Consider the following 17,285-nt stretch of genomic DNA (forward strand, 5'->3'; position numbering starts at 1 on the left):
CAATACAAACTCAAATCAATAAAAATGAAACGAATACTCCTCTATGGCTTCATCAAACCCCTAAACCGAGGCTTAGCTGCTCATGGTGCTCGTCATCTCCATTGGTATGCTGAAGAACTCCTTTGCCATCCACCTCAAACCCTCTCTTGGTTTTTTATTCTCTTTTCCTTCTTTTTTTTATTTCTTTCTCTTCACCGAAATAGAGCAAGCTCTGTTCTAGAACCGAGCTCTCCCCCCTCCCTCCTTCACCGAACGCCTCAGCCCCCTCCATTTATAGCCGTCCGGCGCACGCGGAGAGAGGGAAGAAGGGATCACGGTGGCTGATTTTGGGGCGTGGTGCCGAGATGCAGATCGCGGGAGAGGAGGAAGAGGGGCCGCGGGATCTGGTCGGTGATGGCGGAGAGAGGTGCCGACTGATGAAGTGGCGGAGGATCTAGTCGCTTCGGATGCGCCACGGGCGGAAGACGGGGCGACGATGCTGGGATTTCGACGCGGCTAGGTCGCTGATCTTGGAGGAGAAGACACCGCACGCGGTTGATGGCGGAGGACCCGGGGACGACGACGACGTTGGGGCGTTCGGCTGGGACGAGCTCCTTTGATCGCGCGGGGGAGGATTGCATCGCGGGAGAGGAGGAAGAGGCGCCGCGGGATCTGGTCGGTGATGGCGGAGAGAGGTGGCCGACTGCGGGAGGAAGAAGATAAAAAGTGGATTCCCAATTTTTTTATTTTTTATTATTTATTTATTTATTTATTATGTATTATTTATTATTTTCTCTAACACTGTTCACATGAACAGTGTTTTCACGAACACTGTTCATATGAACAGTGTTTTCGGCATTTTGGTTTTTTTTTTTTTTTTAACACTGTTCATATGAACAGCGTTTTAACTGGACACTGTTCATATGAACCGTGAATCGTGAATATTTAGTTATTACTATTATTATAAATTTTATATGAAGGCATGTAATGAATTGGTTGGAAATTGGCTTTGGATTTGCGGTAGGTCATGATCGTTGAGTTGCTTGAACTTGTTTTCGAGCCCAATGTATTCCAAATTTAATTATTGCTAAACTGCTTCAGATCGAACTCGACTAGTTAAGACTAGAAACAAGACCATGACTTAATAAAAAGGGTTAATCAAATATTTTTCTTAGCAAATTTAATTATAACTTTTGATCGAGCCAGGACCAGAACCTATTTAATTCTAACCTTAACTTCATCAGGTTACCAAACCGAATCAACACAATCTCCTCCTTATATGTTTTTTTCTGTAGTTTTCATGAAAGATCGTAACCAAAAACATATTTCAAATTTATTTCAATGATTATTCAATTTTCTGGTAAAATATGTATTTATTAGTTTAAGAACATTGATAAGTGCTATGGAAAGATAACTAAATTATGAATTATTAAGCACTTATCACACCCCCAAACCTATATTTTGCTAGTCCTCGAGCAAAATAAAAAAAAAAAAGCTCTAACTCACTTTCGCAGGCATCGCGATTGCATTTACCATATGCAACAAGGCTTTAAACCCCTAGGTTATCCTAGTGGACGAGTTATAATCTCGTGAGGATTTCTAATGAAGATACCCACAAACTTCAATATTAAAATAAATCATTATTGTTATGAAAAAAAATTTTCTTTTTTTTTTAAATTCAATTGATCTATGAAGTGAAAATCGAATTCCAAATGCATACTAGCTAAGAATTTCAAAAACTCTCTTCTTTTTTTTAAAAAAATCTAATTTAAGATACATAAATGATAATAATTTCAAAACACACACGGTTTTATTTACTAAGTCGGCCCAAATCCTAGGTCAAGATGAAATTCAAGTTGAAGTCATCAAGTTTCCATTAGGAAAGTTGTAAGACTCATTTATACTGGAGTGCTCGGTGAAATCTGGACCGTTCACAAGCTAAGGGTTTGGATCTCCAAAATGTTGCTAATACCAGTAGTTTCCAAGGATTAGTCGAAAGAACCTGCTCACTGATTCAAAATCATCTTATCTGCAAGATTTCGAGAGTTGTGGATGTTTACTTTAGTACCTCACGGGCTTTATCTGTAATATTCCAGTTTACTCGAATTTTTACAACGACGGCTTTCACACTATTGTCTTTTTCAAGATCAATACAGAGTTTTTTTTTAATAAAGACATATAAATTGTGCACTTTTACTCTTGTGGTGATTTCTCCGTGTAACGAGCAATCAGTCGACAACTCTCACACCAGTTGGCACAAGGTGTCAGGCATCAAGACTCCCCTACGGACTTATGCTCGGAGTTCTCATCACAAGCCCACTTGACCTTTGACAATAGGTAGCCCTTTTCGATGTTCCTGACTAAATCCATTATTATTGATGATTTTTTTTTTTGGATTAGATAAGTATGATTCATCAGGGTCCAAGGTTGTTACTATACTATCAACATAATATCGAGCCTAGACCTTAGAAGTGTCGGCCAGTGTGTAGTGAAATTCCGAAGTATTAATTAGCTTACAACTCCCTAAGAGAGACTTAATGAAAAGAACTTAAATTTGTATTACTTCCAACTAGTCATTGGGCTTTTTAGATTTTATATACCTTATGTGTTTAGCATTCTCGCATTAATTTATAGAAATGAGGTTTTTAAAAACAAAAACTTTTTTTTAATTTTTTTTTTTATTATTATTTTATAAAAAATGAAAATGAACACATTTTTTTAAAATATATTTTTATTTTTTTATTTTTTTTATTTTTTTTTGATAAACCTGACATTATGAAGTAAAAACGAATGCAAGAGATGCAAACAAAACAAAAAATGATTAAAAATACTTAAAAATACCCCCAAACCTAAACCTAACATTGTCCTCAATATTAAAGAAAACTAAAAGAATTGGGTTGCCTCCCAACAAGCGCTAAGTTTATTGTCTTCAGCCAGACACAGTGAGGTAGTTTTTGCATCTCCTTCTATGAGTTCATCTATTTTGTCTATCATAAAACACTCAACTTTTCCCACGGGTTGGTCGTCCGCATTGAACACATTTAATTTTACCTTCATGTTCCCAAATGATATGTTCATTACCCCCGTTCTACAATTGATGCATGCATTGGCTGTTGCTAAAAAGGGGCACCCAAGGATCACGGGGATTTGTTTCTTAGGATTAGGTTCTTGTTCCATATCAAGGACGATGAAATCTACTGGAAAATAGAATTTGTCTACCTTGACAAGAACATCTTCAGTTATCCCACGTGGTGTTTTTACAGATCGATCAGCCAATTGAAGGGATACCGAGGTTGGTTCTAACTCACCTAACCCAAGTTTCTCATAAACTGAATAAGGTAAAAGGTTGACACTTGCCCCTAGATCTAAGAGTGCTCGATCAATGAAATTATTTCCTAAGACACAGGAGATGGTGGGAGCACTAGGATCTTTGAATTTCGGAGGGGTGTTGTATTGGAGAATAGAACTCACTTGCTCAGTTAGGAAGACCTTTTTAGGCACATGTGTCCTAGATTTTTGCTTTTATGTACAAAGGTTTTTGAGAAATTTGGCATAGGAGGAAACTTGTCTAATAGCATCAAGAAGCGGAAGGTTGATTTTCACTTGTTTGAAAACCTCCATCATTTTCTCTAGTGAAGTTCCTTTTTTGCCAAAGAAAGAGGGTGAATTAAGAGCTTCAGGAAATGGGGCCTTTGGGATATGAGTTTTGGCAGAAGGTGGACTAGCTGAAGAAGAAGAAGAAGGTTTTAGATTTTCATTTGACACATTTTTATCCTCTTCTTCACCTTTCTTATTGTTGTCCTCCCCAATCTTATTGTCTACTACACGTCCACTCTTTAGGGTAGTCAAAGCATTGGCTTGTTCATGATGAATTGCATTTAATTGATTTTCTTGAGCCATGTATTGTCCCCTAGGATTACTTAGTGGTTGGCTTGGAAGCTTTTCTTCCTCTCGCTTGTTCAGTGCATTAGCTAGTTGCCCCATTTGGGATTCTAGCTTGATGATGGATTGCGTGTGAGAGTGCACCAATTGTGTAATGGTTTCCAAACCTTGAAGGGCGTTCAACACTTTCTCCTCAAAGGTTGTGTTTCTTTGGGGTGGAGGAGGAGTGTGTTGAAATTGAGTCGAGGGACGGTAGAGATGAATATTTTGTTGTGTTTGAAAATTCTGAGGATTTTGAAAATTTTGGGAATAGGGTTGGGCTGTGTTCAAAGCTTGCTGCTTCCAAGAAAAGTTTGGATGATTTCGCCATCCTGGGTTATATGTATTGGAAAATGGATCATTACCCAGTCTAGGGTGTGTTTGAGCAACATTGATGTGTTCTTGCACGAGTTCGGAGAATTGGGGCGCTGAAGGGCACTCATGAATAGGGTGGGATGGGCTAGAACAGATAGTACACACTTGTGCTTGGGAAGAGTTCATGTAATACCCACCTATCATCAGTTGATCAATCTTATGGGACAATGCATCTACCTTGCTAGACAGGTCCATAGAATGACTTATTTCACAAATGGTCCCTTTTCTTTGAGAACTCAGGGGTGCTTGACGAGAACAAGAAGCATGGTGGAGGGAGTTATCATTTAGATTTTCAAATAATTGTCATGCTTCATGCTCATTTTGAAGCATGAATGTCCCCCCGCATGCGACATCAATCATCTGACGGTTTCGTTCAGTCAATCCGTCATAGAAACATTGCACCAGCTGCCATTTAGTTATTTGATGATGTGGGCATTTACGGATTAGGTCCCGAAATCTCTCCCAAGTTTCATGAAATTCTTCTCCCTCAGTTTGGGAGAAGCTTGTGATGGCACGTCTAAACTGGTTCGTTCTTCCAATGGGAAAGTATTTTTTTAAGAATTCTTGTTGCATTTGATCCCAAAAACGAATCGAGTTGGCTTCTAAAGAATTCAGCCATTGTTTGGCTCTATCTTTAAGGGAGAAGGGGAATAATCTAAGTTTTAGAGCATCATCAGTAAAGTTCTGAATCTTGACAGTGGTGCAAATCTCAAAGAATTCATCTAGGTGTTTATATGGGTCTTCATTGGTGAGCCCATAAAAAGATGGGAGCATTTGGATCACACTAGATTTTATTTCATATTGTACAACTGCTACTTCAGGTAATCGAATGCAAGATGGGGAAGTGTAAATGGTGGGAGTAAAGTACTCCCTCAGAAGTTTGGGTTGTTCTTCAGCCATCTCAGGAGGTGGGGATGATTCTAATGTTTTGATCTTAGCTCGAATGTTCCTAAGGGTTCGTTCTATTTCAGGATCAAAAGGTAATAGGTTTCGTACTCTAGAACGACTACCTTGCATACACTAGTACTCGATCAGTCAAGCATGCAATAAAAGAGAAAAGCATATCAATCCTAGTCTTTGTCCTAAAACCACTAGACAGCTCCTAACTGGTTTGAAGAGGGCACCTAAGCCTCCAATCCGGTCTAATGAACCGAGTTGACCACGTAAGCTCCCATGTAAGTGGAGGGGTCACGATGCGTTCGCAAAGGTTCCACTTAAAACCCACTTGCCTCGAACAGATGAACTGTCTCCCTTATAGGGACAAAGCTTGCCTAGACATCAACTAAGCCACAGAGCGAAATTGGTGCAACTTTCGGTAATCTTCGTCCTATTGAGCTCGAATGTCCCTAGGGGCCAACGTTTAATTGATTTTAATTAAAGTGACACTATGTGAGTTGAGTTCACCTAAATTGGGCAAGAGTCTGGTGATGAAATCCGGCTCTTATCTTGTTGGGATGATTGCCCTTACTATGTACGGATTAATTTATGTATGTGTATCAAGCATGCATTCACACTTTTGCTGAAATTAAAATCAAACAATCACCACAAAATTTCAAGCTAATAATTAATTTAAATAAGAAAGGTTTAGAGGTTACCAAAGGAAATTTTTCCAGCAATTTAAAATTTTTTAAGCAAACCTGTAAAGCATTCCTTTTTGATAACCCATATCTTCTCTTCGATTCCTGATTCCTGATCAAATAAGACCAAAAGAAAAATTAAAAAAAAAATTAGTAGAAGAGAAAAAGGAGATAAAAAAAGTAACAATAATAGAAAATAATTTTTTTTATTTTATTTTAGATATATATATATTTTTTGAAAGTTTTTTTTAATTAATTAAATTTTTTTTAATGATAGAAAAAATAACTATGCTAGCAATCCCCAGCAACGGCGCCAAAAATTGATCGGTTATTTCAATTTCAAAAATAAATCACGCAATAGCACGTATCCTGTAGGATAGTGATTACGGATGTCGGTCCACAGGGATTGGAGACAAGTTATTTTTTTCTAACTAAATAATTACTTCAAAGGCAGATAAGCTAGAATAAATGATAAAAACTAAGAATTAATATGGGTGTAGTAGTATGAATTATCTATGGAGAGATGTGTTTTAGGGCTAGATACCACTGATAGATTTATATCCGTGACGCTTTCAATGATTGAGTTGTATGTAAGACTTGATTGCTTCCGACTACAAGCCAAAGCAATCATTAAAAATTATGATTAATTCGCAGCATGAATCATCTAAGTCTAGCACAAACCATCTACTCTAACGATAAGCATGACCTGTCTAACCTAGCATGATGCATCTGATCATTAAATCATTAAACATGAAATCGATGTCACATGAATATCTCCTCCAAACCACAGGTGTTGGATTCGATGAAATAGATCAATCTATGTAAAATATTTTATGCAAGATAAATGATTCACATAAATTGGATAAATCATAAGATCAATTGATAAATTCTTCATCATGCAACCATCTTACAATACAAACTCAAATCAATAAAAATGAAACGAATACTCCTCTATGGCTTCATCAAAACCCTAAACTGAGGCTTAGCTGCTCATGGTGCTCGTCATCTCCATTGGTATGCTGAAGAACTCCTTTACCATCCACCTCAAACCCTCTCTTGGTTTTTTATTCTCTTTTCCTTCTTTTTTTTATTTCTTTCTTTTCATCGAAACAGAGCAAGCTCTGTTCTAGAACCGAGCTCTCCCCCCTCCCTCCTTCACCGAACGCCTCAGCCCCCTCCTTTTATAGCCATCCGGCGCACGCGGAGAGAGGGAAGAAAGGATCACGGCGGCTGATTTCGGGGCGTGGTGCCGGAATGCAGATCGCGGGAGAGGAGGAAGAGGGGCCGCGAGATCTGGTCGGTGATGGCGGAGAGAGGTGCCGACTGATGAAGTGGCGGAGGATCTGGTCGCTCCGGATGCGCCACGGGCGGAAGACGGGGCGACGATGCTGGGATTTCGACGCGGCTGGGTCGCTGATCTTGGAGGAGAAGACGCCGCACGCGGTTGATGGCGGAGGACCCGGGGACGACGACGATGTTGGGGCGTTCGGCTGGGACGAGCTCCTTTGATCGCGCGGGGGAGGATTGCATCGCGGGAGAGGAGGAAGAGGCGCCGCGGGATCTGGTCGGTGATGGCGGAGAGAGGTGGCCGACTGCGGGAGGAAGAAGATAAAAAGTGGATTCCCAATTTTTTTATTTTTTATTATTTATTTATTTATTTATTTATTATGTATTATTTATTTTTTTCTCTAACACTGTTCACATGAACAGTGTTTTCACGAACACTGTTCATATGAACAGTGTTTTCGGCATTTTGGTTTTTTTTTTTTTTAACACTGTTCATATGAACAGCGTTTTAACTGGACACTGTTCATATGAACAGTGAATCGTGAATATTTAGTTATTATTATTATTATAAATTTTATATGAAGGCATGTAATGAATTGGTTGGAAATTGGCTTTGGATTTGCGGTGGGTCATGATCGTTGAGTTGCTTGAACTTGTTTTCGAGCCCAATGTCTTCCAAATTTAATTATTGCTAAACTGCTTCAGATCGAACTCGACCAGTTAAGACTAGAAACAAGACCATGACTTAATAAAAAGGGTTAATCAAACGTTTTCCTTAGCAAATTTAATTATAACTTTTGATCGAGCCAGGACCAAAACCTATTTAATTCTAACCTTAACTTCATCAGGTTACCAAACCGAATCAACACAATCTCCTCCTTATATGTTTTTTTTCTATAGTTTTCATGAAAGATCGTAACCAAAAACATATTTCAAATTTATTTCAATGATTATTCAATTACAGGTAAAATATGTATTTATTAGTTTAAGAATATTGATAAGTGCTATGGAAAGATAACTAAATTATGAATTATTAGGCACTTATCAGGCACAAGCTCGAGTTGACTCCGGTACACTACGAGTCGACTCCGACTGAGAACAGCAGAAGGACAGAAAGATGAAATTCAGACCCTGTCACCGAGTCGACTCCGATGCTTGCCGAGTCGACTCCAAAGGGTAACAGACAGAAAGACAGAACGATGGCTTTTGGACCCTGTTACCGAGTCGACTCCAGAAGGTTACGAGTCGACTCCGAAGTTTGGCGAGTCGACTCCTAAACATGCAAGAGTCGACTCTCAGAGGAAAGCAGACTGAAAGGCAGAAAACCAAACAAAGTGACTCTGTGAACGAGTCGACTCCGAGAATACGAGAGTCGAACCCAAGTCAGCCGAGTCGACCCCAACAAAGTACGAGTCGACTTCAAGGCAGTGCAACTCGAAAGACAGAGGATCAGTTTTTGGACTCTGAGATCCGAGTCGACTCCAAGATAATCCGAGTCGACTCCAAGGCAGTTCAACTCCAAAGACAGAGGATCAGTTTTCGGGCTCTGAGAGTCGAGTCGACTCAAAGATGATCCGAGTCGACTCGAGAAAGAAATGCAGAAATATAGATCTTTGGAATTCTGAGAACGAGCCGTCTCCAAAAGTGCCGAGTCATCTCCGGATATTGGAGAGTCGACTCCAGGTTTGGCCGAGTCGACTTCAGAACGGGACAGCACTTTAATTCAAATCCTGTACAGTGGGCGAGTCATCTCCAGTAAAGCAAGAGTCGACTCCAGCAACAGCCGAGTCGACTCCATATCGAGCGAGTCGACTCCGACCCCAACGGATACATTGTCAGAAGGTGCAGACTGTGCAGAACGGCCACAAATCAGTGTCTAACGGCTAGTTTTCAAATGTGATTGCTTAAATAGCCTGAGGAAACAGTAGTAGATAAGAAGAGAGTTACTCCGTTTGAGCATTAAGTGTTTTCCATCTACCAAGAGTCTATTGAGAGAAAAGACAAGCAAAAGAAGGAAGAAATGCATTCAATACATTCCTAGAAGTCTTCCCTTCGCATTCAAGGCTCTTCCTCTGACATCAGATCTTCAGTGCACTTAAAGAGGAGACTCAGAGTTCGAGAAGCCCTTTCTTCCTCTTCCAAAATCTGTTTGAAGGTTTCTAACTCTACTCTATTCATATTGGTTAATATTTGCTTATTAAGAAGCTTTCCTTGTAACTTTTTTCAAACTATTTTCTTACTTGATTCAATCAGGGGATTGAATCAAGGGTTGTAAGGTTTGTTGGTGAGCCAAGGTTAAAACCAACGGTGTAAGGGTTCGATTGTGATCCTGGAAAAACAATCGGGTGGTTCTAGTCGGTGAGCCTGTGAAAACCGACCGAGTTCGTTGTGATCTCGCGAAAACAACAAGTTGGGTTGTGAACTTGTAAAACAACCGGCTGTAATCCAAGGGATTATAGTGAACTCCCAAGTAAAGCTTGGGGAGTGGACGTAGGAGTAAGGATTAGCTCCGAACCACTATAAATTAGTTTGTATTTATATTGGCTGCTGTCCTCTCTCTCTCTCTTCATTCACTTTATCTAGTAACTTAACTAGTTTGCTTGCAATAGATTTAGTTAATTACTAATCATAGTTTTTAATTGGTCGAGATTTAATCCAAACCTAATTCACCCCCCTCTTGGATTGTCTTCTTGGGCAACAAGTGGTATCAGAGCAGGTGCTCTTACATCTAAAAGAGTAAAAGATTAAAAAAATGACAACCCCTTTTGGATCTTCTCTTAGTGAGGGGCAATCCACCAATAGGCCTCCGTTCTTTAATGGAACCAACTACACCTATTGGAAGGCTAGGATGAGGATATTCATCCAAGCCCAAGACTATGATGTTTGGAGCATCATAGTTAATGGACCATACATTCCTTCTATTTATGTAGATAACATTGCTATACCCAAGCTTGAAAAAGATTGTAATGACAATGATAGAAGGAAGGCACAACTAAATGCCAAAGCAATGAATATGCTTTACTGTGCCTTAGACCATAATGAATTCAATAGAATCTCTACTTGCAATTCTGCAAAAGAGATATGGGACAGACTTGAAGTGACCCACGAGGGCACGAATCAAGTAAAGGAATCTAAAATAAACATACTAGTTCATAAGTATAAACTATTTAAGATGGAATCTAATGAAACTATCACTTGCATGTTTACTAGATTTACTGATATTGTCAATGGCCTAAAAAGCCTTGGCAAAAGTTATACTAACAGTGACCATGTCAGAAAAATTCTTCGATCTTTGCCAAGGTCATGGAAAGCCAAGGTAACGGCGATCCAAGAAGCCAAGGACTTGAACAAGCTGCCACTCGAGCAGCTTCTTAGATCCCTGATGACGCATGAGCTCACAATGAAACAATACAGTGAAGAAGAATCCTCTCATAAAAAAAAAGATAATAGCCCTCAAATCTACTTCTTCTAATAAGGATCTATCTTGCAGTAGCAGCAGCGAAGAAGAAGACAATGAGGGAGATGATGAAGAGGCTCTTCTCGTGCGAAAGTTCAGAAAATTCATCAACCGGAAGAAGTTCTTTCATCAGAAGAGAGGTCCTCAAGTTCCTACAACAAGGATAAAGGTAAGGAAAGAAAAAATGAGGGAATCGGATGCTATGAATGCAAGAAGCCAGGATATTTTAGAGTCGACTGTCCCTTGCTGAAAAAGGGCAGCAAATACAAGAAAAAGAAAGTTCTCGTCTCCACTTTGACAGACTCCGATTCATCATCATCATCATCGGATGAGGAACAAGAGGAAAAAACAAATTTTTGCTTCATGGCAAATGATAATGAGGTAACATCTGAAACTCAGTTAGAATTTACTTTTGATGAATTGTATGATGCCTTTAATGAACTAATGAATGAGTATAAATCCTTAACTCTTAAAAACAAAGATTTGAGGCTGACTAATAAATCGTATAGTCATAAAAATGATAGTCTAATTAAGAAAAAGGACTCCATTAGTAAAGAAAACTTAGAACTTAAAACAAGCAATCAATTATTAACTCAAAAGAACTGTACCTTGATTAAAGACAAAGAAAGGCTAACTAAAGAGATTTTAGAATATAAAAATAGTAATCAAATTATAAAAGATAATCTTACAAAAGACTTAAGCTTACTAAGAACAAAAAAACTAAACTTAACAAAAGAACTTGAAAAATACAAACCTATTGTAGAAAAGTTTACATATAGTTCAGAAAAATTAGAGATAATACTTAATAGTCAAAGAGCTGTGTTTAATAGAGCTGGTTTAGGGTATAAGCCTAAGAATAAGCAAAAGTTTCTTAAAAACTTTTTTGTAAAAGCTGGGAAAAGTAAAACTAAAAATTTAACCTGTTTTTGTTGTGGAAAAGTGGGACATAAAGCTAATGTGTGTGACCATAAAAGATAGAAGATAAGAGAAATATTAAAAAGATTTGGGTTCCAAAAGAAACCAACATTACTAACCATGAAGGACCCAAGAAAACTTGGATACCTAAAATTGTATGATTTTCTTGTGTAGGAGTGTCTTGCAGCCAAGGTCGACAAAAACTGTTGGTACTTGGATAGTGGCTGCTCAAGACACATGATGGGTGACAAGGAGCAATTCTTCACCCTAGAGCCTAAAAAGGGAGGTGCAGTGACCTTTGGAGACAATAACCAAGGTCACATCGTTGGTATAGATAAAGTACAAATCACCTCTTCAACCTTCGTTGATAATGTACGATTTGTAGATGGTCTTAAGCATAACTTACTTAGCGTTAGTCAATTATGTGATAGAAGTTTTGATGTTCTGTTTAAGCCATCTCTATGCATCATAACCAACTCAAATGACAATAGCTTAGTATTCAAAGGAATAAGACGTGGCAATGTGTACGTAGTAGATCTTGAAGATCTTGCCAAAAATAACCCTTGCTTAGTAGCTAGTGATACTAAGGTCAATGATGCAAGTTGGTTATGGCACCGTAAATTAGGTCATACAAGTATGGATACAAAATCTAAATTAATTAAAAGAGATTCTGTAATTGGTTTGCCAAATCTAAAGTTTGAGAAAAATAAAATTTGTGAAGCATGTCAATATGGCAAATAATCTAAGAGCTCTTTTAAATCCATAAATTGTGTCACTACTACTAGACCCCTTGAACTACTACATATTGATCTTTTTGGACCAACTAGAACCACAAGCCTTGGTGGAAACAAGTATGGTCTTGTTATTGTAGATGATTTTTCTAGATATACATGGATCATGTTTTTAGCTCATAAAGATGAAACATTTTCTGTATTTAAAAAATTTCATAAGGAATTAACTAACGCAAGAAATGCTTCAGTTATAGCTATTAGGAGTGATCATGGAACGGAATTTGAAAATCATCTATTTGAAAAATATTGTAGTAAAAAGGGGATAACTCATAATTTTCTGCTCCTAGGACTCCACAACAAAATGGAGTGGTAGAAAGAAAGAATAGAACTCTAGAGAAAATGGCCAGGACCATGTTATGTGAAAGTGATCTCCCTAAATATTTTTGCGGTGAAGCAATTAACACATCTTGCCATATACTAAATAGAGTTTTATTGAGACCAATTATAAAGAAAACACCTTATGAACTTTGGAGAGATAGAAAGCCCAAAGTAAACTATTTTCATGTTTTTGGGTGTAGGTATTTCATTCATAATAATGACAAAGATAACCTAGGTAAATTTGATTCCAAATCTAATGAAGGTATCTTTTTGGGATACTCTACATCAAGTAAGGCTTATAGAGTCTTTAACAAAAGAACCCTTGTTATTGAAGAGTCTATACATGTTGTTTTTGATGATACTAATGATGTCTCTTCTAGCAAAAGAGTAGCTCTTGATGATGATGCAGGAATACTTGAGAAAAGGATAGATGATATGACATTATAAGAGAATGAACCAAAGCAAATTGGAGAAACTTCAACAAGCCAAGAGGTAACTGTTGATCATGGGCTTATTAAGACTTGGAGATATGCTCATGGTCACCTAAAGAATTAATTTTAGATGATCCATCTCAACCTGTTAGAACTAGAGCATCTCTTAGGAACTTAAATAATCATCTTGCATTTGTCTCACACTTTGAACCTAAGAACATAGAAGAAGCTGAAAGTGATGTAAATTGGATAAATGCTATGCAAGAGAAACTTAACCAATTTACAAGAAATAAAGTATGGAACTTAGTTGAAAGACCCACTAAATACTCAATAATAGAAACTAAATGGATCTACAAAAATAAACTTGATGAAAATGGAATTGTGGTTAGAAACAAGGCTAGACTAGTAGCAAAGGGCTATAATCAAGAAGAAGGTATAAATTTTGATGAGACTTTTGCTCCTGTAGCCAGACTTGAGGCAATAAAATTGTTACTAGTATTTGCATGAAATAAAGATTTCAAATTATTCCAAATGTATGTAAAAAGTGCTTTCTTGAATGGGTATATTAATAAGGAAGTTTATGTAGAACAACCTCCTGGTTTTGAGAATCATCAATACCCCAATCATGTTTATAAACTAAATAAAGCACTTTATGGTCTAAAACAAGCCCCTAGAGCATGGTATGAAAGACTTAGCAAATTTCTATTAGACCATGAATTTTCTAGAGGAAATGTTGATACAGCTCTGTTTTTGAAAAAGAAAAACAAAAATATGTTGGTAGTGCATATTTATGTAGATGATATTATTTTCGATGCTACTAACAATCGCCTTTGCGAAGAGTTTGCTGAGTTAATGCAGAGTGAATTTGAGATGAGCATGATGGGAGAATTGAACTACTTCCTCAGACTTCAAATCAAACAATCCAAGGAAGGAATTTTCATCAATCAAGCTAAATACATCAAGAAAATGCTAAAGAAGTTTGATATGGATGGAAATAAGGCAATTAGCACCCCCATGAGCTCATCATGCAAACTAGAAAAAGATGAATCAGGAAAGTCAGTTGATCAAAAGCTGTATAAAGGTATGATAGGATCTTTACTATATCTTACAGCAAGTAGACCTGATATTATGTTTAGTGTATGCATGTGTGCTAGATATCAATCTAGTCCTAAGGAATCATACCTAATTGTAGTTAAGAGAATTTTTAAATATCTCATAGGAACAAAAAACATAGGTCTATGGTACTTTAAAGAATCAAGCATAAATTTAATAGGATACACTGATTCAGACTTCGCTGGTTGTAAACTTGATAGAAAAAGCACCAGCGGGTCTTGTCAATTTTTAGGAGAAAACCTAATTTCATGGTTTAGCAAGAAACAAAATTCGGTTGCACTATCTACGGCTGAAGCCGAATATGTTGCTGCCGGAAGTTGTTGTACTCAAATTTTATGGATCAAACAACAACTTGAAGATTATGGCATTAAACAAGATAAGATTCCCATAAATTGTGATAATACAAGTACCATAAATCTAACTAAAAATTCAATTCAACATTCAAGAACTAAACATATTGAGATAAGACATCACTTTATAAGAGATCATGTGTTAAATAGTGATGTAGTGCTTGAATTTGTTTACACTGATGATCAACTTGCTGATATCTTCACTAAACCCTTTGTGAAGATCGATTTTGTATTCTTAGAAGAGGGTTAAAAGTGATTGATCCATTCTTATGATACTCCCATCTAATTGATTGATTTTGATGATTAGCTTATGTTAGACATAGGATTTCTTATCTATGGTCATCAAATCAGTTCTTAAATTTTAGATATGTCCATAGCTCTCTCCTTTGGCACGGTAATAACAAGTTTGTTGGTTATGTGCCAGAGTTCGAGTCGACTCGAATAGATTTTAGAGTCGGCTCGTGGGCGAGTCGACTCGCGCATATTTAGGAGTCGACTCGAGGCCGAGTCGACTCGCGACATACCAGAGTCGACTCAAGATCGGAAATCTGATTTTTAACCCTAATCGAAATGTTTATTCCTCACTTCTATTCTCAGCCGCCACTGTTCCAAAATCCTAGAGTCGTCTCCGACCCGTTCTAGATCCTCTCCCTCGAGTTTTCTTCCATTTCTCTTGTCCATCCCTCAGTTTTTAGGTCAAAATGCCTAGGAAAGCCGTTGTTCCAAGCCGGAAGAGACCTCTCTCCGCGAGCGGCGCCGAGCGACGGTCCAAGGCACGAAACGAACCCGTGAGGCCACCACCTCCGGTTCCTTCCCCGCCTAGGCCGGTTCCCTCACGTCCGTGCGCCGGGAGGGCAGTCTCTACCGGGAGGAAAGTCAACTTTGACTTCCTCTCCCGGGAAGGGTTCACCCTAAGGCATCATCTTAGGGCTCAAGGGTTAGAGTTGTTTTGTTCTTTAGACCTCCCTACTTACCCAGAGTTAGTTAGGGAATTTTATGAGACTGTAGCCCGAGGTAGTGATGGTATCCAGGGAACCGTAGCGGGTGTTCCTATCATTATCTCGGAGGACTTCATTGCTCGAATCCTCCATCTCTTCCGAGAGGGGATCTTTCCCTCTCATCCCCATGATAGGATTGAGGCCCTTACGGCCATCTTAGGGAGCCCACCTCAATCCCCAATAGAGGAGATGTTTGCAAATCAGCTATCAGCTGAAATGCGGCTCCTCCTAAGTATCATTTTTAGGACTCTTTTTCAAAACAGGTAGGTTTGACTTCATCTCCGAGAGAGACCTAGCTTGGATGTTTCACATTCTTCAAGACACTCCCATCAACTTCCCAAAACTCATCTACAAATATATCTGTGAACCCCTAGATAAACCTAGGTTGAGTCTTCCTTATGGCATGCTATTCACACTCTTCTTTAGGGAGTTAGGGGTCCCTATCCCTGAGGGGGAACCCTCTCGTTCACTTCGTAACACTGATCACATGGGTGAGGGGACTCTCCACAGAATGGGGTTCCATAAAGTCGACAATATCTGGGTTAGGAAAACTTCTTCATCCACACCACCCGACCCTACCACTCATCACTCACCTAGTCCTGATCATGACCAGGACCACTACATAGCTCCTCCCACTTTTCCTTCCACATCTGGTCCATCATTCCTATCCACTTCAGCTGGACCCTCTACTGCACCACCACCTCAGCAGCCCCGGAAGTCCGGATCAGCTCTGAGCAACTCCGGGAGATGAGACAGGAGATTGTGAGAGAGCTGAGAGACAACTTGTTGAGAGAGCTCCGAGGTTCCCTGACTGCTCCCTCCACTGATATTGTACCCTCCTTAGCAGCCGTGTCCAAGATGGTAGCAGATCTGAAGGAGGAAATCTACAACATCATGAGTCTTGTCCAAGCTCAATATTGGAATATGAGCGACGTAAAGGATGACACGAGGAAGATGCGAGATAGCATCAGAAATGAACTTGGTAGCCAAAGTCAGGGTGCAGAAAGGCTAGCACATGCCTTGATCTCCAAACTTGACACCCTCCAAAAAAGTGTGACCCAGCTCACTTCGATACAGTCTAGGGCCACCTCGGAGATCATCGAACAACTAGGGAATGTCTCAGAGGGGCTAAGCTTGGTCCTAAAACATACTAGACTGAGTACGGGAGCCACATCCTCCACTACAAAGAAATCCTAGTATATTTTTTTTATGTACAGTCCCTTGAGAACCTTTTCTGTAATGTATTCACACTTGTACTCAATTTGACATTAATACAATGAGTAGAAATTTACTTTCAATACTGTGCAATTTGAGTTCTTATACTTTTTCTGTGTTTTGTGCCTTTTTGTTATGATGACAAAAAGGAGGAGAAAATATGATGTAAAGAGAATCACTAAAAAGAGAATCTTTAAAGCAAAAAGAGTAATTTGTTCTTAGTGGATTCGATACCTCGAGGCTCATTATCTCTCTGTTGGGGCTCCTCAAGGAGTAATCTTCAGAATCTATTTACGAAATATTCGGAGATTAGTTGAATCATACTCAAGAACAAATTGACAGATTTTCCCTCTGAAAGTAAAAATTTAAGCTCAAAAGCTTCATGACATTAAAAGAAAATTCAGAGAACCTAAACAAAATTGAATGTATATGTTGAGGGAAAGAATCTGAAATCTTAAGAAAGCAAATTCATTAAACACCTATAAGCCAAACAATTGATTGCATGATATGAAGGCTTATATAATTCCAAATGAAAGGGGGAGCTCTAATTTCAGGATT

At 38.6% G+C, this 17,285-nt stretch overlaps 1 non-coding gene across 1 annotated transcript; it reads left to right on the forward strand.

Annotated features, from left to right (window-relative positions):
- The first annotated feature begins 4,693 nt into the window (after nucleotides 1-4,693).
- LOC148715513 (small nucleolar RNA R71) lies at nucleotides 4,694-4,799 on the forward strand. Its single transcript, XR_015974236.1, has one exon. It is a non-coding gene; the product is annotated as a small nucleolar RNA R71 (small nucleolar RNA).
- The last annotated feature ends 12,486 nt before the right edge of the window (nucleotides 4,800-17,285 follow it).

Source organism: Phoenix dactylifera, chromosome 1, assembly GCF_051530095.1.
Source record: "Phoenix dactylifera cultivar Ajwa chromosome 1, Ajwa_hap1_PhDact_Kaust_v1.1, whole genome shotgun sequence".
In the NCBI taxonomy this organism is placed as follows: Eukaryota; Viridiplantae; Streptophyta; class Magnoliopsida; order Arecales; family Arecaceae; genus Phoenix; species Phoenix dactylifera.